Raw genomic sequence first — 22,106 nt, forward strand, 5'->3', positions numbered from 1 at the left:
TAGCCCTTAAGGATTTTTAAGAGTAATGGTGCAAGGCAGCTGTACATTTGGCATCCTGAAATCACAGCTATTTTTATTAAAATCAACCAGCACGTCTGCCAAGAGCGCCTCATTGAAGATTCAGAGCGCATCCCAAGCTAAAGGAATTTATTAGATACACACAGTTCTCCACTCAGACCAGTGCTCTCAGTGAGCATCTCTAACCACAGTCACAGGTCAGGAACTAGGTGCAGACCCAGTTACAGTATATTCCTCTTTACTCATTAAAGTAAATCTTGTTGGAAAACTACCAAGCTAGCCCTAGGAAATCAAACATTTCCTCTGGTATGACAGCTAATAAGCAAGCGTTATCAACTCAGTGGCACAAATAACACATTATTAGTATGCTTGCTACAAATCACACCAGGACACATTGCAGGGAATATTGCTGCTATACCGAGGAGACCTCTCATGGTCAGGTGCAATGGAGGGAATATGCTTGCAACCCTATTGCTGCCTAACAGCCCAAATATTTTCACAGATTATAACAAGAAAAGTTATTTATTCTTTACATTTTTTGCATCTTTATTTTTAAAATTCTTTTTTCTTTTTTTATTGAAGCATGCCATAAAAAAAAAAAAAATATTATATATATATATATATATATATATTTTTTTTTTTTTTTTTTGAAGGGAGAGTTTCCGGCATCTGTTGAAAGTACAGTACAGCAGCTCGCTTCACTATAGATACAGCACTCCTATGTAATAATTTAGAGAGCCATGCTTTCTTTCCAGGACATGCAGACACCCAGCCCGCAGCTGCACTATTATCTATGCAGTGGTTATCCGTCAGCACCATCTTTACACAGTTCTTTAGAATAAAGCCCCATAAGAACCACTGCAAAAAGGCAAATTGGTGGGCAATAATAGGGTATTCTACAATTCACGGATATTATTTCAACTTCACCACTGATAAAATATTTTCAACAGTTTACACCTTCCTTACTGTCTTTTTCATTCGGACATCCAATAATACTAAGCTATTGAAATGTGCATACTTACAATGTGTCTAGGACCAGCTGTATGAGTATGAGAATCTTTTATTCTAAGTCCAGACAATTTTTTTAGAATAGCAAAGACAGCATTAAACTGGCATAAAGTCACACATTTTGTTGCCAAAAAGACCTTCACACGGAAATGTTAAACTTTTTACAGCATTAATGTTGCATGTCTAATGTAAAATCCTCCCCTTGGTCCCTATATATGAAAGACATATGCCATCTTTCATCTTAAATGTTTGTGCCACCAAATTGGGCAGGGCTATCTACACTATTTTGGTACCTCACAGCAGTATTATTTGGATTTGGGCACTGTATGGTATAGTATCATTGTTTTATTTGGTATGGTACACCATAAGGGGGGGGAAAGAACTGGTGCCATTGCATAGTCACCATCCAACCTAAGGCAAACACTGTTACGACCTTCAATAACACATGCAACAGCATCCCAGATTTACCCTACTGTCTAGCAAACAATTTTAGACAGTAAAAATGGAACAGATTTATTTAGTGGCTCAGACTCAATATGAGAAATGACAGCTGATCTCTGGTTGGTTGCTGTGGGCAATAAAGATAACTTAAAGACGGCCTGATGCATTTTCCCCTATACTTGCATTATGTAGCATATGGAGTCGCACACATGTCTTGTTGGCTTGTCCCCTTTCCAGTAAAGTTAATCCATGTCCTGATAAGCGGTGTCTAAAGGTCCTATTACACAGAGAGATTATCTGCCAAATCAGGCTGATATCTGCCTATGTAATAGAGCCAGCAAACATATTGGCTGTTATATTTTTGGCTATGATTTCACACGGTCAACAGCTGATTACAGGAAAGGGCTGCTTACAGGGCTGTGTAGTCAGTGTCTGTAAGGCTAGGTTCACACTTCGTTAAAACGATGGCAGTCTTTCATAACAACAGCCGACATTGCACAATTAAAGTCAGTTTTTAAAAAAAAATTATGGATGTTATTTGCACAACCGTGGCCGATGTTATGAAAGACAGTGTGACCCTAGCCTTAGGCATACCTTATGCCCTAATGCAGATGTCAAACCCACAGCCCTCCAGCTGTTGCAAAACTACAAGCTGTGGGGCAAAAAACAAAACACAACATTCGTTTTTTTTTTTTGTTTTTTTTTTAATGAATCGATTTATTTAAATCAGTAAAAAGAAGAAAGAACATACTGTATATGTTATATAGTCACACACTCATGATCATACAATAAATGCATACCCTAACAAAAATTATAAAGGAAACAGCAGGTTAGAAGTCTGTAATCTGCTCTTACCTGCTGATAGGACACAGGGCACTGAGGATAAAAGTAATTTTCTTAACTTTATCCTCAGCACTTTTTTCAGGAATTGTTTTTTTGATTTGATATGAACATTAGGCACTGGGGAAGAGACTAATGCCCCCAATGCTACCCCTCCACAGTAATGAGCGCTAGAGTGACGTCACTGCAGAACGCCCCACACCCCATTCCCCAGATCCCTAATTTGCATATCAATTAATGTAAACATTTTCTAAAAAATGGCACTGAGGACAAAGGTAGGAAAGCTACCTTAATCCTCAGCACCCTATGTCCTAGTTAAGTAATGCAATATTGATAGGGGTGTCTCTTGGTTTACTGTAAAAACCTTCCATATCTGAATGAGATAGTCATCCCCTAGTGAAGACAGCTGGGTTCTGGTGAAAGCTTTGCTGACCTGAGTGACAAATGCCAAAATGCCCACAACCTAATGTAATATCACACTAATCATTTTCATATCTTACCCAACAAGGCACCTGGGCATTTAGTATAGATTAAAATTCTTTGGAAAAAGTAAATAAATGTTAGAGTTGAGAAGCTGTCTATTTTTCACAAACTCTAAATATTCTGAATGAAAAAATATATGAAAAGCTAAGAATAGCAGCAAGATGAACTAGTCAAGACATGAGTCATTGGTAACATGTGTGGGCGGCAGAGTTACAAATTCAATTCATGTTTCTGTATAATCTTTTAAATGCACCATGCCCCAGGAAAACAGAGTGAAGTGCACACTGATGGCTACTCCTCACATGTAGTCTGCACTAAATATTTTTTATTTGAAAAGAAATTGAAACATAAACCAACATAAGTCTTTTTTTTTCTTTATATATTTTATTTTTTTTCTCCAATTAAAAAAGAACATACAAAAATACAATCACTTACAGGATCAATTTCCATAAACAAGTAATGTAATACCATACATAACATCCAACCCTTTAACCCCCCAACAGTCCGTCTCCAGACTAGCAGTCCGAATCACCAGTCCCACCCCAACCCCCACCCCGGGAAGCGAGAGGGGGGAAAAAAACCAACGCAACCAGACATATTATACCAATTCTTCCACATTTCATAGCATTCTATCATTGCTCTTCATTCCAAGACCTCCATTTAAGGAAATGTCTTTTAAGTAGGGATGGTCCGAAACTGCCGAACGCTCGGCATCAGATTCCCGCTGTCTGCCTGCTACGTGCAGCGGGTGGATACAGCGGGAGGACCGCCTGGAACACTGGGATACAGCCTATGGCTATGGCTGTATCCCAGTTTTCCAGGCGGTCCTCCCGCTGTATCCACCCTCTCCACGGAGAGGGCAGACAGCGGGAATCATTGCCGAACCGAACTCGGTTCGGACCATCCCTACTTTTAAGCCGTTTTTTTACCACAATGCGTCCTTTCAATGTTTTGTATCCTTGCTACATTTGTCAGCCAGCTCCCTTTAGAAGGGGGATCTGCTTTTATCCAATTTTTCAGAATCAACCATCTAGCTAAAAAAAGTAAATTAGAAATTATGTGCTTCCCCCTTTCCAACTGTATCGTACATCCAAGGATTATATATAGGGCATTATAGGGAATCCCTACCCCCAATCTGCTCGTTTTAAAACTCATAATCTCTTGTCAAAACCTTTGAATATGTGGACAGCTCCACATCATGTGGGTATAGTCTTTCAATAGATCGCATCTTGAGCAGGAGGCCCCTGGGTATCTGCCCATTCTAGACATCATCTCCGGTGAGAAGTGTAATCTATTAACTATTTTAAGCTGAATTAGTTGGTGGTTTTTATTATTTGACCCATATTCCAACATAAGTCTTAAAACGTATAACGTTGCCAGTCTGCATTTAGCAGGCGTTTGATACTTACCAGTGATGCCACTGTACAGGTCCTGCTGCCATTTTCTGCCATCATCCTGCCCTGCTTCAGTCCACTGGCATCTGCACTCCTCCCAGCATTTGCTTCTTCTTACTTGCTTTCACTGCAAAGCCATCTCTGAACATAAGGGTATGTGCACAGTACAGAATTTGCGTGGAAATTTCAAGTGGAGTTGAGGTCCATCTGTCCCATTGATCAATCCGCCAGCTGCACAAATTATTGACATGCACATACCCTTAGGGTGCATAAATGGCCGCTTTTAAATGGACCAGTATGTCTCTACCTTCTGTCAATCCAGTTCTACTTGGGCTTATTTTACTTGCTCCACCTGTTTCTCATGTGCTTGAGTGTTGTTGGATCCTTGCGTTCCTAACAAAGGTGTGTTCCTTTGATTCTGCTGATATCCTGTGTATCCTAATCCATGCCTGTTTTTTAGTTTACACTTCTTTTCTGACCCCTATATGTCTATTTGTTTATCTATTTATTCTATTTTTGACTCAGATTGCCTTTCCTACCTCTAAAGTTTTGTGCCCTGATCCTTTGCCTGACTATGATTGCCGGCTCATTCCTGGTACTGTGCTGACAACCCAGCCTGTCCTCTGATGCCTCGCATTGGCACTGTCTGGTCCTTGGGGACCAGTTCCTACCACACCAGAAGCACACTTGTGGAGCAACCTGGTTTCCTTTACTGCAGAAGTCCAGCTTCTGTATTCTGGAGCGGAATGAAGGGTGAAAAGCTAGAGGTACTATAGAGGTAGATAGAGCTACTATGCTTGCTAGTAAATCCACACTCTGTCCATTACAAAATTAATCATTAGTATTCTAATTGTCGGGAAAGTAAATATAATAATGTGGAATATTCTTAAAATTCAAGAAGGTTTAGAGACAGAAGCCAAAAAAGAAAATATCAATTCTCCTCTTTATCCTGATCTAGTTTAGTTTAAGTTCCTGTGTTTATTTACTAATGGAAATAAGGTGTCTGAAGATCGAGTTGAAGAAACTTTAGGTTCCAGTGAGGACCAGTGTTTATGGTTTGACATCAAACTGACTGCAATCCCATACTACAACAAGAGTATTGGATTTTAGAAAGAGTAATTTTAAGAAAATGGGGGAGTATTAAGATAATGAATTAAAAGGGTGGGATAAAACATTGGAAGCGAGCGGTCAGTGGGCAGTGCGAAAAAAGCGCCATACTAAAAGGCAACTAGACTTCATGTATGAGAAATTATCAAAAGGAACCACTATACAGTAGTTCACTAGAGAGGTTGAGGCTATTGTAAAGGGAAAAAGGCAGCCTATAGGAGGTATAAAAAGACTGGAAGTGTAGCTGACAGAGAGACGTATAAAATTATACAGAAGGAAGCAAAGCAGATTATAAATGCTGCTAAAGCCTCAAAAGAAGAAGAAATGGCAAAATCTGTTATTGAGTGGAGCAAAGCCTCCTTCAGATAGAGTAGATGGAGGAGAAAGAAGAGTTGCAGTATTACTAAAATACTTTGATACTGTTCCCCATAAAGAGCTGATGGAGAAGTTGGTAAAAATTGGACTTAATCCCTGGATAGTTCAGTGGATTTGTTGTTGGCTGAAGGATAGATATCAGAGGGTTGTTGTTAAGGTTTATATTCCGAGCAGAGACTGGTTACAAGTGGTGTGCAACAAGGGTCTGTTCTGGGTCCTATTCTTTTTAATATGTTTGTAAGTGACATAGGGGAAGGTTTGGTAGGTAAAGTTTATTTGTTTGCTGATGACACAAAAAAGTGTGCAATAGGGTTGATATTCCTGGAGGTGTCAGTAATATGGAAAATAATTCAGCTTTACTAGATAAGTGCTCCAATCATTGTAAATTGCAGTTCAATGTTTCCAAATGTTAAATAATGCACTTGGGGAGGAGGAATCCTCTATTCGAGTATCATATCAGCAAATCTGTGTTGGCAAAGACTTCAGAAGAGAAGGATTTAGGTTTAGTGATTTCTGACAGCCTTAAAAATAAGCAAGACAGCTTAGTAACACACATTACAAAGTTATATAACGTTGTAATTAGAGATGAGCGAACCGGGTTCGGGTTCGAGTCGATCCGAACCCGAATGTTCGGTATTTGATTAGCTGGGGCTACTGAACTTGGATAAAGCTCTAAGGTTGTCTGGAAAACATGGATACAGCCAATGACTATATCCATGTTTTCCACATAGCCTTAGGGCTTTATCCAAGTTCAGCAGCCACCGCTAATCAAATGCCAAAAGTTCGGGTTCGGATCGACTCGAGCATGCTCGAGGTTCGCTCATCTCTAGTTGTAATGTTTGTTAATTAAGCAGAAAAAGTAAATCTGTACAGCTTGGATGAAAGAAGGGAAAGGGAGGAAATCATTGAGACCATTTAATTTGTTAAAGGACTAAATAAGGTTCAGAAGAGAAAAGTTTTTTTAGAAAAAAAAATTAACTTCATCACAAGATGACACAGTGAGAGGTTAATTTGGGGAAAGATCAGAAGCAACACAAGAAAATATTACTTTACTGAAAGAGTAGTAGATGCTTGAAACAAACTTCCAGCAAATGTGGTTGGTAAATCTACAATAACTGAATTTAAACATGCCTGGGATAAACATATATCGATCCTAAGATAAGAAGGAAAATACTAAAAAGGGCAGACTTGATGTACCAAGTGGTCTTTTTCTGCTGACAATATTTTATGTTTCTATACATATCTCATATACTGTACACCAACAAAACACAGTAATCACTGAACTCAGGGACAACAGTGAAAAAAACTCCTATGAAGTACTCAATCAAGAGTCTTCACTGATGCCCCCCAAAAAAGACTCCATGGACTCTTGTTTTGCATATTTAAATTTTTGGGGGCATCAGTGGCATCAGCAACAGTCTTTACATATAGCACCTTTTTCTGAAGTAAATCAAACTTGGGAGCTAGAAATTTTAGGGAAGAAGTTCACCTATTTTTTTAAAAATATGACCCCATTTTCCTGATGCATGGAGGCACTGCTCCCAATAGACTGCAACAGACAGCCCCAATTCCAAAAAAGTTGGGACGCCATGTAAATTGTAAATTGTAAATAATTGTAAATAACATAATGTAAACAAATATTTTATTCACAATAGAACGCAGAACGCTTATAGGTGGGACAGGAGCAACTAAAGGCTTTAAAAGTAAGTGGTACTTATAAAAACGCCTGACTGGGTATGAAAGGAGCATGTAGAGCCGGGGAGGGTGGGAATAGGGGTGTAGAGTCTCTATGAAACAAAGATAGAGATTCATCAATCAGCAAAAAAACAAAACAAAACAAACAAACAAACAAATAAGCCTGTCTACCTATATAATCATCAACAGATTCACTTAATTCTTGATTTTTGAGCAATCTCAACTCCAAATATACTCACAACTCATAATGACAATAATGTAATAAATAGTTTACTTTCATTAGCGTTTTCTATAGAACCTGCATGCCATAAAGTGCATTCACTAGGGGCATAGCCAAGTTTTTCACATTTAGCTTTTAATGTCCAAATCCAGTTGAATAAATCACAGAGATTTAGTACAAATAACCTGTATTATTTTCCCAGCATGCCCTAGCACAAAATGCTAATAGAACGTAGCTCTGTACCACACACCGCACACTCTGAAATAAGAATGGCAGCTGTGCGGTTTTGTGAAGCAAAGGTGTCCCACAGGTATTGCAAAAGTAAAATACCAGGCAATAGCATTTTTGAAAGTGGCCCAAAAATTGGTTATATGTTATAGTAATTTCAACATACTTGTGTATTAATTCAAGAACAGTACATACTAGTTTAACATCTGCACAGTTAAATGGTGCTTAGTAGCATAGTAAATACTGACCTCATGTTCATACTCAATTTTTCAGTATTTGTTTCTCAAACAGTCACCCTTTCAAATTTGAGCTTTATGACATACATTCTAAAAGGCTTGATGTCCTTTATCTATAATTTACAAAGATTACGCAATTCAAACTCCAACCTGCTTGAAGGGGTTGTCTGGTTTAAATCTTTTTCTCTCCATACTCCCCAAGTTATACATTACTCACATATGCTTCTAGTACCAGTCCTGGCGTTTCCTGCACTTTTCATCCCTCTCCTGCAGCCCAGGAAGTCATGTGGTTCTAAAATTTTCAATTACTGTCTTCACCACCAACATACAGGGCGCCATTTTGTGCCAATACCTTCCCGACACTAGGCAGCACTTGCTCCACATGGCTAATCTGCACATGCATTCTGATTGGTCCAATTGTCACATGTTCCTATCTGGCCAATAACAGAGCTCTGCAGGACCTTCATCACATGCACTGTCTCAGCCAATAGAATCCCCCCCAATAGCTGCTGAATGGCTCCCTAGATATAGGAGAGCTGAATGTATCACCACACACACACACACACACGTAGCAGAGCTAAATATATTAAGACCCCCCACATGTAGCAGAGCTGAATGTGTCACTATCCTCCAGATGTAGCAGGGCTGAAGGTGTCAAACAGGAGGAGGATGGGGCAGAAGGCATATCCACTTGTAACTTGTGCCTGGTGCTCCTCCTCTCCAAGCTCAGAAGACAAGGGGTGGGGCAGTCAGATGCTGATGGAGCAGAGAGGGAGAGCAGTGCTTACTGTAGGTGAGGACCAGGCCTGGCCCCCACCCCCGCTCAGTCCCAGTGCATGCAGACCAGCAGCAGCTGCAGGATCCATATGTCTGTGTGACCCAATGCTGCAAGCAGCTGCAATAAGTATAGTAGTTGATTGTTATAAGCAAACAGCAGTATATTAGATAAGGTACACTGCCTTACATAGAGAGTGTCTGCAGTCAGCATCTTTACTGGTCAGGGGGAGGTAACTAGAAGAAATGTGGGAGACATTAGCAGCAGGGGGCTGGCTCTGGCTTACATAGCATGCTGGTCCATGTAGTCTGAGAGAGTGGGTGGGCACATTATCAGAACAAAGAAGTGAAGAGAAGATGTCTGAATAGAAAGAGTGGATCATGGCGAAACTTGGCAGGGGGACTTGGGTAAGCAGTACCCACTATGCCAGCCTGTTTTTATTTTCGATTAGTGTTGAACATCCTCTTTAACTGTTAGCTTTTAGGACAAGGGAACACATACCTTTCATATACCCATCTATGCTTCCATAACAGAGTCAAATAGTAAAGTAATGGCTTATTTCCATGTTCCATGAAGCACAGAACCTATGGACAGGTAAGCGCTGCAGTGCACTCTATCCCCACCCGGCATCATGTATTAATATGATGTCGGGAGTGGGGAAAGTGTTTAAATCTTCAGGGCACTGTAATGAAACAGTTGGACATCTATGTTATTACAGTGCCACAAAGATTTAAACATTTTTCCTACTCCGGGGGTAGAGTCCACTACTGAGCTTACCTATCCGTAGGTTCTGTCTTTGGGAATAAGCCCTAACTCTGGTTTAAAGAGTTAAGAGGCACTGATAAGCTCCTGAAGTGCTGAGGGCTGTAAACCCTCCTTTCTTCCCCTCTTACTTCATTGACAGTGAGTTGGAAGCTAAGCCCAGCTTCTATGTCCTGCACCTGAACAAAATTTTTATGCACAGTGCACAAACAAGGATTAGAAACAAAGTTCAGCACCAAAAGGGATACGGATGTAAGAGGGAGTGAGGAGGTGTTTGCAGTGGTTGAGGGGCTTAAGAACAACTCTTTGAGACTATATGTCAGAGAAGAAAAGCATTTTTCAACATTCTGGAAGTACAGATTGATATATGAAAGGTACCATGTGTCACCTGGTCCTAACAGCTATATGACAGTGTCAGCAGTTTAGAACAAGAACTGAAGATGAAAGAAGTTTGGATGTATGTTTTTCAAATATTTACTTACATGATCATTAACTTTGCAAAAAACTTTTTACAATAAGTTGCATAAGTATCTAAAAATGTTTACAATGAATACAAAGTATCTTTAATGTAAAAATACCCTATATACAATAATATACAGCTGATGCATGTTATTTACAGCATACCAATTAAGAAAAAAAAAACTTTTGACATGTCACAAAGTGCGACTGTTTTGACTGCTTAGCTCAGGAGAATGAGTGAGAGATATGATCTGCTGCACATGGCAAGGATGGCAATCAATATAAAGTGTGTGCAGCCCTCCCAACATTCCACCGACAGTTTGTTCTTGGAAAGATAAGCCACCACCAGCGCTGTCTGGCTGCGGCTTACGGCGGGAAGGGTGGGAGAGATAACTGATGGATGACACTTATTGAAGGTGCCATGGCGAAGTAGATACAAAGTGTTAATAAGTAGTGATACACTGGATAATGGAGCAGGGTGCCAGGCAGAGGACCTTCTTCTGTGTTATCTATATACAATAATCAGACATATAAATAGGGTTGCCAAATGAGGCACAACCTTTTGAACATGTCTAGATAGCTTTGGAAAATAGACTGTACTTATTAAGCTATGATTGTATGTTTGATGTATACATTTATGATAAACAGGTAAGCATGGGAATTCACTTAAAGAGAATCTGTCACTAGGTTTATTGCACCTTAAGTGAGGGCAGCATAAACTATTGATAAAAATGCTGAACAGATTGGAGTATTACTTCATCAGTCTGTTGAGTCGTTCTCCTAATATGCAGGAGAATAGGATTCTTGCCATACCCCTCCCCCAACCCTCCAGCTGCTGATTGACAGTTGACTGACTATACACAGCATGGATAGAGAACTGCCAACCAGCAGCTGATGGGCGGAGTTTACTGCTTCTCATGAATATTGAGGACACTGGGTTCATGCACATAATGGAGAGGACTACTTATTGTTCATGTTATTCAGGAGGATATCTCTGAATCAGCTGCACAGGACAATGTAAGTGATACATCATTCCCTGTCACTAGTTTATGCTACCCTGAGATGAGACAGCATAATCCTACTGCCAGAGTCTCTTTAAAAGACTTGGGATAAACTGGAGAGTTTGACTCATTACGAGTTTGAGTATATTGTATAATTATAGAACAACACAACTCTGGCTCAGTGAGCAGCAATAGTGAATCAATACCATTTGGTCGTATTAAATAATTGCACAACAGGGAGCAATGGAGCAGGTTAAATGGAACACTTACTGCAGAACTCAACCATACAGAACACAGCTTTATTATTACATAAAACTAGCCTTCACTGGCAGTGATCATTTATACTCTTCATCAGCTGCTTTAGAATGTCCAGTTTTAATTGAATACTTATTTAAATAGTGTGCTTGTACTTGAATGCTTTGTTAGAGGGACCCTTTAGAGTGGTGACAAGATGATTTTTCAGCTGGAGACAGCACTTTGTACATAGCATGAGTACAATAATGTACACATGGGTCAGCTACCCAGAACTCTACATGTGGTTGGGGGGGGGGGGGGGGGGGGCTGGTCAGCTCCGTCACAGGGATCACAGACACAGCAGAATTAAAAGTGAATGGGTTTTATTTCACCAAATACAAGTAGTAAAAAACAGCTTCTCTTCAGCAGGTGCACATAACAAGGATAACCTTGCTTCAGGGTTAACAGGGCGGGCTGCTGACATACTTACAGCAGGATGTGCACCCCGCTGCGAGTTTGTCTGCCCATATAGTGTACAGGCCAGGGATCCGCAGCAGACCTCGCTGCAAATTCACAGCGAGAAATCCGCTGCGGATATGTTTGAACGCACCCTAAGGCTATGTTCACACTACGTAAAAGTCGTACTTTTCACGTTGTGGAACACTGCCTCTGCTTCTATGGGACCCCGGCTGGAGCGTATACACATCGTATACGCTCCGGCTGGGATCCTGTGCGGCACCGCAAATAACTGACATGTCAGTTTTCTGCAGCCGCAATTGAATAATTGTGGCCATAGGAAACCCTGTCAGTTCACACAATGAAGCTTGCTTCATTGTGTGCTGTGGGCGGTTCTGATGTAGGTGCGTTCTGATGAGCCCGCATCAGAACGCTGCGGCCCGGAAAGATCATCTGAGATGATCTGGGCAGAGACTGGCCGTTCTGTGACCCTGCTGGGGTCACAGAATGGCCGGTCTCTCACAGCGTGTTAACATAGCCTAAAGGTGGGTCAGTGTCACAGAAAGCCTGGGGCACAGTACAGCAAATGAAGGCAAGCCCCTATTTAGCAAACATTAAAGTGACTGTACCACCAGGCCCAGGCTGAAGCACTGGAGGCGGGCCGACCCACCCCCAGTGGGAAGAAACCCCAGCACCTCCATGACGTGACTCCATTAGAATCAATGGAACCCTATCATAGAGGGGCTAGGGTTTCCTCCCACTAAGGGTGGGTCGGCCCGCCTCCAGTGCTTCAGCCAAGGCCTGGTGGTACAGTCACTTTAAGCAATGTACACTAGAAACCACAAGCCTGTTAGAAATACCAGATGTGCCGGATTCTGTCATTTACAGCATCACAAACAGCATACTTAACAAGCTTATTCAGATCCTCATGTCGCTGGATTAGGATTTTACTGGGATGTGTGAAGGGAAAGATCAGCAGGATTACACTACTAGGCATATTTATGGAAAGCTTTAACATTTTTTTTAAAGACACCCATAAGAAACAAAGAGACCCTGTCAACTAGGTTTAAATGGGTTATCCAAGAGTAGAAAAACATAGCTGCTTTCTTTCAGAATCAGCACCACTCTTGCCCTCAGGTTGTATGTGATATTGCAGCTCAAGTAACGTGAATTGAGCAGAGTTGTAATACCACCCACAACCTGGGGATAGGTGTAGCGCTGTTTTTGGAGGAAAGCAGCTATGTTTTTCTAATATCCCGGATAACCCTTTTAAATAGAAAGGTATATGCTACTTTATCTGAGGGAAGCATATGTTAGTGACATAGAAGCTGAACAGAGCAATGTATCACTTGCATCTAATAAAGCGACCGTCCTTCTGATATCCTCAATGATATCACAGAGAGCAGGACAGTAGGGATGGTCCGAACCTGCTGAGGTTCGGGTTCGTATGAACCTGAACACTCGGCATCAGATTCCCACTGTCTGCCCGCTCCGCGGAGCGAGCGGATCCAGCGGGAGTAACGCCTGGAAAACTGGGATACAGCCTATGGCTATGGCTGTATCCCAGTTTTCCAGGCAGTCCTCCCGCTGGATCCGCCCGCTCCATGGAGCGGGCAGACAGCAGGAATCATCATACCGAGGGTTCGTACGAACCCGAACCGAACTCTGTTCGGACCATCCCTAAAGGACAGTAGTCTTTCCAATTATGTAAATAACAAAGTTCAAAAGTGCCTGCTCACCCATAGCTTTACTTCTTTACTCAGATCCACATTCGGCAATGTGCTTGAACATCCATGAAAAAGGAAAAATGATGCAGAATCTTTCAGTAAAACTTCTGCTTTGCTTTATTTCATGATTCAATTAAAGACAGTTCACACCATTGTGCAGGACAGTTCACACGAATGCACATAATACAGGTGTCTTCACTAATTACATAAATGCATCACATTTCAGAGTTAATTTACATGTCAAATACAAAGATACCTTTACCAATAATATACATATAAAAATACATAAAGGCTAAAAATATGATACAACTGTTGCATTCTAAGTGGAACGATGATATTTAACATAGTATATTATTGGATACAAAAAATGCACTACCCTATAGATAGCAATGTGAATAGACGTCTAGAATGATGAAAAAAAATGCAGTACAATACTGGTTTCAATTCACATTCATGCATTTAAAAGTATCACCAACCTCACAGAATTACGCACTATATTGTTATATTACCAATATGATTACTGGGACTTGGACATACTACTAATAATGAGAGGATAATTCCTTACATATATATTAGGCCGCCACATTATTGTGTTGTTATGTTTTACCAATATGACTACAAAGACATACTACTAATAATGGAAGAGCAATTCCTTGTGGATATTTAGGCCATATGGCATTCTGGTTTTACGTATATACTGCCAATAGGCTTCTCTATCTCTGAGACACTTGGCTACATCTCCTCCTCATTCCTCTTGGGAATTACTTTTTCTATCCCATAGATAATGAAATCTGTAATGGAACCCTAATGTGCTTGTATGAAATGTAATGATGCTCCTGATTTTTGTCTTGTCAAATTACCTGTGATGTCATTAATGTGTTCTAAAGCTCAAATTTTTATGCTGTACATCCTACATATTTTTTGTTGCAACTAGAACATTCTATTATATAAACTACATTTGCAGTGTCGGAATCTATATGTTGTTTCACATCATAATTTTTTTTTACCTTTCGTGTCACAAAAAGACTTACACGGTTTTGCAAAATTACATGTCCTACACGGACGTCTGCCACATGTAAAGAACCCAAATTGTTGCAGCCAAGTAGCTCCTTGTTTTTTAGTAGTTATCATGCTGGGTGACAACATGTCACCAAGAGTTCTAGCTTTTTTTTACTTTATTAAATAACGTATTATATGTCATAGACACTACCGGTTTCGTATTACTACATGTTTTCTGCTTTTTTTCCTGTTATTAGAGTATGTCTTTGTTTATGTGTGACTATTTGTTTTGCTCTGTTACAGTGTTAATTAGTATAACCTCTTAGTTTTAATCTATTTTCCAAATCACAGACTTCATTTTTGTACATTATGGCATCTGAGCAATTTCTTTTCAGTCTGGTACATTCCCCAAATAGGGATGGCCCGTATGGTGTGTGGAGGGTGATTACTGTCAGCCCTCAATATAGTGTTACCAGATATTGGCTTACGATGTGTTGAGGTGACAATGGCACTCCCTATCACTCCAGTTAGTTGTAAATCCAAAAATACTATACTTTTTTCCCCTGTAAATCATGAGTAAACTTAAAGCGCAACTATAATTTCAATGAAATTTCTCAAATAAAAAGCCCACGTGTTACCTTTTAAAAAGAGCCCTAAACTGCGCTGATAGCATGTACGCTCGCTGAGATATCCCCAGTTGTTTGGCTCAGAGGAATAAATGAATTTTTCTTCTGGCTGAGAGATAGTGGGCGTGGCCTGTCCCTCATCTCCCTGGCTGCGTCCCTCCATTCACTGAGCAGCACCTTAGCAGATGTATCACACAAAGTGGGATTAGATACAGCCCCAGCATACAGTATCACAATGTAAGATTAGATACAGAGCCCCAGCAGATGGTATCACACACAGTGGGATTAGATACAGTCATCTGCTCTCATTACACTGTAGGATAATGTCAACCATGGAGGTGGGGGCACCTGCTGCAGACATCTCATAGTGAGTGTAATATGTACTATGGAAGGACCACAGCTGTGTTGTGCTGGGACTTGTAGTCCTCCCCTCAGTGACTCACCCACTCTCCCTCATGCAGTACATTGGAGTCATGGTGGCATGTGCCTCCTGGGTGAAGCACTGAGTACTTGTCCCTCCATCCAGCTCTTCCCCAGCTCTTCCCCTGCGCTGCTCCTAACACACAACACCCTCAGCTCTGCTAAATCACCTCTGTGAGGGGAGGGGGAGAACATGCTGCTAGGAGGGGGGGAGGAGGGTTTGTTTCTCTCTGTGTCAGGGCTGTTATCTGATCCTCCTGTCACAGTCTGTACACTCAGGACGGATCTCCAGGGAGGGGGCGTGTCCAGCAGGAATGCAGAAATAAGTCACAGCCAGAGAGGGCTATAAGGGCATAGTCAGCCTTATGTATTTAAAAAACTGTTCATTTTAGGTTATTAATGTATATTGCAAAAAGTCTTATGACCTAAGCTAACTAAAACTGAATGGTCAAAATATTTTATAGTTGCGCTTTAAGATTGTAACTGTTTGCATTTAAATAATCCATGAACAGTGGTACGGGAGACACATTGCCTGACCATATAATCCATGTTGTCGATGAATCTCCTGTACCACTGAACATGGACCAAAAAAGGATTCTCAACTGCAAAAGTAAATTTTTTTTCCGAAAAAGACATAGATTTGCGAGAGATTGAGAGTGCTGTGCACCCATGGACACTCCACTGTTTTGCACAAAATATCTCAAGTGCACTGGATCAGGATTCACAGTAAAATTAGACTCTTTACCTTTAAATTTAACTGCACCATTATTTTGTTTATTTTGCAAATCATACAAGGCCAATAAACTCTGTTCTGAAAAAAACCATATTTACAAATTCATTTGTTATATTAATATCATCATTACGTGTCTGGTTACTTTCTACTTAAAAAAAAAAATAAAAATCAGGAGCATCATTACATTTCATACAAGCACATCAGGGTTCCATAAAAGATTTTATTATCTATGGGATAGAAAAAGTAGTTCTCAAGATGAGAGGAGGAGATGTAGCTAAGCGTCTAAGAGATAGAGAAGCCTATTGGCAGTATATACTTAAAACCAGTATGCCATATGGCCTAAATATCCACAAGGAATTGCTCTTCCATTATTAGTAGTATGTCTTTGTAGTCATATTGGTAAAACATAACAATAATGTGGTGCCCTAATATATATGTAAGGAATTATCCTCTCATTATTAGTAGTATGTCCAAGTTCTAATAATCATATTGGTAATATAACAACATAGTATGTTAATCTGTGAGGTCGGGAATACTTTTAAATGCATGAATGTGAATTGAAACCAGTATTGTTTTACATTTTATTGCATCATTCAAACATCTATTCACATTGCTATTAATAGTGTAGTGCCTTTTTGTATCCAATAATATACCATGTTAAATATCATCGTTCCACATACATTGCAACAGTTGTATCATATTTTTGCCTTCATGTATTTTTACTTCTTTTTATATAACATGTAAATTACCTCTGAAAAGTAATGCATTTATGTAATTAGTGACAACACCTGTATTATGTGCATTTAAACCTAAAAGGAAGTACTGGCTTATGTCTGAGCAAAGGCGCTTGTGTCCGAAACGTGTCAAAGACTAAGTGGTGTATTGCACAATGCTGTGAACTGTCCTGTTTTTAATTGAATCCTAAATAAAGCAAAGCAGAAGTTTTACTGAAATATGCTGGATCAATTTTCCTTTTCCAATTATGTGCATGCTCAGTATTTAAATTTAAAACTTTGCAACATGGTCTCAATATCCATGCCAGCTTCATGTCGGTCTATGTGTGACCTGTTCTGGCTATAAAGACGATTAATTACTATCAGGCCATTAATCTGGCAACAATCAGATAGCAGTAAGGCCCCCTTCACACGTCCGGAAAAACCATCCGGATTTCCTATCAGGAAATCCGGACGGATTTCCGGACCCATAGACTTTAATTGGTCACGGACACCCTTCCGGATTTTTCCGGAAGGGTGTCCGTTCCGCAAAATATATCCGGAAAAAATAGGACATGTCCTATTTTTGTCCGGAATTCCGTCCCGGACGCCCCCATAGAAGGCTATGGGGGCGCCGGAATCACGGGCACTTTCCTGATGTACATCAGGAAAGTGCCCGTGATTCCGGATGATTGACAGCCCGCCGGCACCCCCGCTGCCCCGAACGCCGCGCCGCCACCACCCAAGGGATCCCTGCACCCGGACATCAGCTGCCGCCGCCCGGTGACCCCGCAGCGCCGCATCGCATCACCCCGCCGCCGCCGCCCGATGACCCCGCGCCGTATCGCATCACGCCGCCGCCCGCTGACCCCGCCGCTGCATCGCATCACCCCGCCGATGACCCTGCCGCGCCGCATCGCATCACCCCGCCGCCCGCTGACCCCGCATCGCATCACCCCGCCGATGACCCCGCCGCGCCGCATCGCCCCGCCGCCGTATCGCATCACCCTGCCGCCGTATCGCATCACCCCGCCGCTGCCGCCCGATGACCCCGCCGCCGCATCACATCACCCCGCCAATGACCCCGCCGCATCGCATCATCCCGCCGCCGCCCGATGACCGCGCCGCATCGCATCACCCCGCCGCCACCCCGACCTCTGTTCCCCCCCCCCCTCCCCGAGTCCGCAGCAGGTTGCACCCGCCCGCCCGGGACTCCCACCAGCTGCCGCCGCTGTTCTTCCGCCGCCGACAGGTGAGATACACAGCCCTCTCCCCCCCAATACTAAAACTCCCACCATGTCCTGCTAACAGGCCATGATGGGAGTTGTACTTCTGCAGCCTGTGGCCATACAGGTTGGAGAAGTACAACTCTCATCATGTCCCTGTTGACAGGTCATGATGGGAGTTGTACTTCTGCAGCCTGTGGCCATCCAGGTTGCAGGAGTACAACTCTCATCATGTCCCTGTTGACAGGTCATGATGGGAGTTGTACTTCTGCAGCCTGTGGCCATCTAGGTTGCAGAACTACAACTCTCATCATGCCCCTGTTGGAAACACTTTTTTTTTTTACTCATCAGGAAATCCTGAAGGTTTTTCCTGATGATTTCCTGATGGTAAAAATGGATTACTGTCAGGAAATCCTGATACTTTCCTGATGACTTTTGAGGTCTCCTGATCAGGATTTCCTGACAGTAAAAACTGACAAGGACGTGTGAATGGGGCCTAAGAGCTTACTATCCTCTTGTCACGCCTAACCAGCTTTAGTTTATTGACCTGTTGTAATCAGCAGACCCTGTGTATATTGCATTTTATTATTTCTAAAGTTTCCTTAAATCCTTTGATGAGCTCTGTTTAGTGTGTATATAAGTCTGTGATTTTTTCAGTTTTGTATAACATCATGTCTGACAAAGGGAGATAGACTCTTGAAAGCTTACAATCAAATATACTCAGTTAGCCTCCAAAAGGTATCGCCTGATTTCTTCTCTATTCCACTTGATTCATAAAGGACACTTCCTCCACCCAAAGACTACTAACTGGCAGTTGGCAATAATGTTTTTGAGTGGGTTTAACATTTTATGGCATCTGCTTAAAGGGAACCTGTCACCCCCCGTGCCGGGGTGACAGGCTCCCGACCCCCCGTTAGAGCCCCCTATACTCACCTAATCCTGCCGGGTCCCGCTTCTGGAGGTGGTCGGGTGATGAAGATCTCAGCCGCTGCAGCCCAGCGAGCGCGCTGAGAGATGAGTCCAACGCTCATAGAGAATGACGGAGCGCTGGACTCTTCTGTCATTCTCTATGGGTGTTGGACTCATCTCTCAGCGCGCGCACCGGGCTGCAGCGGCTGAGATCTTCATCACCCGACCACCTCCAGAAGCGGGACCCGGCGGGATTAGGTGAGTATAGGGGGCTCTAACGGGGGTCGGGAGCCTGTCACCCCGGCACGGGGGGTGACAGGTTCCCTTTAAGAAACATATCCTAATGCACCAGGGATTAAGAAAGACCAGTCATTGAGGCCTAAATGTAAAACATTTGGTGAAACACATTAGAACAGGGGTTTCAAACTGTGGCCCTCCAGCTGTTGCAAAACTACAATTCCCATCATGCCTGGACAGCCAAAGCTTTAGCTGCCCAGGCATGACAAGAATTGTAGTCTTTTAACAGCTGGGGGACCTGAGATTGACACCTATGTATTAGTTTATACTGCACTACTGAAGTTGGGATATTTTAGGGTATGTTCACACCTCGTTTTTGGTCCCAAGTCGGGCTGCACGTCAGGAATCAGTGAAAAAAGGATGCGGACGTGCAGCCGACGGCCACATGATGGCCACATTGACTTAAATGAGCAGGACAGAGTCATTATGTGACTGTGTTCTGCTCATTTGCGGGACGTACACAGCTTTAATGCAGGACTCAAAAGCGTAGTCGACCACGCTTTTGAGTCCTGCACAAAAGCCGTGTACTTCCCGCAAATGAGCAGAACACAGTCACATAATGACATTTAAGTCAATGTGGCCGTCGGCCGCAACCTTTTTTTTTCTACTGATTCCTGAAGTGCAGCCCGACGTGGGACCAAAAATGAGGTGTGAACATACCCTTACTATTTTAAAACGACAGGGATCAAGATAAAGCTTTCTACACCTGATTCAGATTACTATGCTATTATCTATGAATAAAACTCATACAGAACAGGTAAAACCATATGAAACTATTTGGTTTACATCGCACTGCAGGTTTCAACTGGAAACTACCTGTTTGGTTACTGCTCTGTTTTACTAGTAGAAGAGATAATTTACTGGTGGAGAAAATCATACAGCTACACCAATATAAGGGTTATCAAACACGCTGAATGCCTGGGCTGATTCCTGCTGCTTCCTTCTCCATTTTAAACTGGTGATCATCTTTAGCAGTGACTGATATACATTTGTTCAATGACAATTAAATGAGAATTTTCTCATAGGTTAAAGCTTCCTAAATGCTTTTCCAAAACTGAAGAAAAAAAAAAAAGAAAAATTCACACACAGTCTACTGCCCCCAAGTGTTAAAACTGTGTATTGCATACACAATACAGGGTTATAGAAAAGACAAGGACTAAATAGTCATTTTATTCCCCTTAGAAGAAATACAAATCTATTCACGATAAGCTTTTCTCAGCCTGACTAGATGATTTTAGTCTTATCTCCATCTGCACGTTCCTCGGAAGAAACAGCTATGATTTATTTAGCAAGCAGACGTTTATCCTTTCTTAATTCAACAAATAATATGTTTTATCTGTTCTTTCTAATGGGAAAGAGAGATAAACATGATCTATTATCTACAATGTATAATTCTACTATAAAAGGAAAATGCTATAGATGTTTACATGAATTATAAGGAGAACAAAATTGTGGCAAAGTTTCGCTATATATTTGAACATCTATTTAGAGTAAACGCTATACTAACAATAGTAAATAAAAAAAATAAAAAAAGGTCAAGTATTTGTTTTATGCAACTTAGATTGTTAATAGGGGATGTCATAGGGTTCTGTAACCATCAGACCTCAGGATGTTGTCTTCTTTTTGCCACTTAAGGATGAATCACATCAGCATTTACGGAAATGTGATTAGGTTTCAAACTAAACTTATTGCAAATAATTTTCATCTGCGTCATCGGTAAACCTTGCAATGATCGGTAGTGTGGGCCTCCTTTCCCAGCAGAGATGCAGGAAAAACAAGGCATGCTACAGGAACAATACAGTAATCTGTTTTTAGCTTTTGGTTTAAAAAATGTTTTTATTGACAATCTTATTCGGTACAAAAACAGGGAGCGTGGGTATAAACAAACATGACAATATCATTTGTATGACAATGAGAGTAGCAGATGACAAAGTATTTTGGTGCCCTAGGTAGATAAACCAAATGATACCTCCACCCTAAAACACAATGTTTTTTTGTACACACTCATAGACTGTACACAAACAAAGAAATGGAGTTCATAATACAACGAATAAACAAAAGACATAGATTTCAAAATAAATAAAGATCTATGTAGAAAATGCCCCCTCCCCTCCATTCCTAGCCTGTCACTGCAAGAACAGTGATGCATATAGTTTATACTTTACTAGATAATATCATTACATTATTATTACAAATCTACTGTACAATCACCAATCACCAATACTATTGCTCTTCAAGGGACAAATAATTCCACCACACCATGACCACTACCATTAGCACCATACAAGAACTGGATAACACTACCATACTGATACAAAATAAAAACTACTGTACATAGCCCAATATGCCCCCATACAATGCCCAAATAGTGGTGATCCCACTGGATCCCCTACTGGAGTTGTTGTTCTTCTGCCTGGGTAAAAAAAACCACTCCATTAGGTAAATACCCCAATAGGTACTGTAGATAACCACCCTCAATTATGTAAATTCCCTATATAACATCCCCTCCCCCCCCAACTAGGTAGAAGACACCCCCAGTACGCAGAAAGTGCCCTATTAGAGGAATGCCCCCATTAGGTAGGTAATTTCACACACTCCCATTCAGTACATGCTTCCAGTAGGTATAGGTAGGTGGTTTCTGCTCCCCCAGGATGCCTTAGTAGGAAGGAAATTTGCCCTAATAGGTCCTGACCAAAATAAAAATCTCACTCACCTTCTCTCCAC

General features: G+C 41.5%; 1 protein-coding gene across 6 annotated transcripts in view; it reads right to left on the reverse strand.

The window, feature by feature from the left end:
- The window catches only part of MAGI2 (membrane associated guanylate kinase, WW and PDZ domain containing 2), a 673,341-nt gene that overhangs the window by 218,096 nt on the left and 433,139 nt on the right, over positions 1–22,106 (reverse strand). The gene's annotated exons all lie outside the window — the stretch shown is intronic.

This window comes from Dendropsophus ebraccatus, chromosome 1, assembly GCF_027789765.1.
Source record: "Dendropsophus ebraccatus isolate aDenEbr1 chromosome 1, aDenEbr1.pat, whole genome shotgun sequence".
Classification (NCBI taxonomy): domain Eukaryota; kingdom Metazoa; phylum Chordata; class Amphibia; order Anura; family Hylidae; genus Dendropsophus; species Dendropsophus ebraccatus.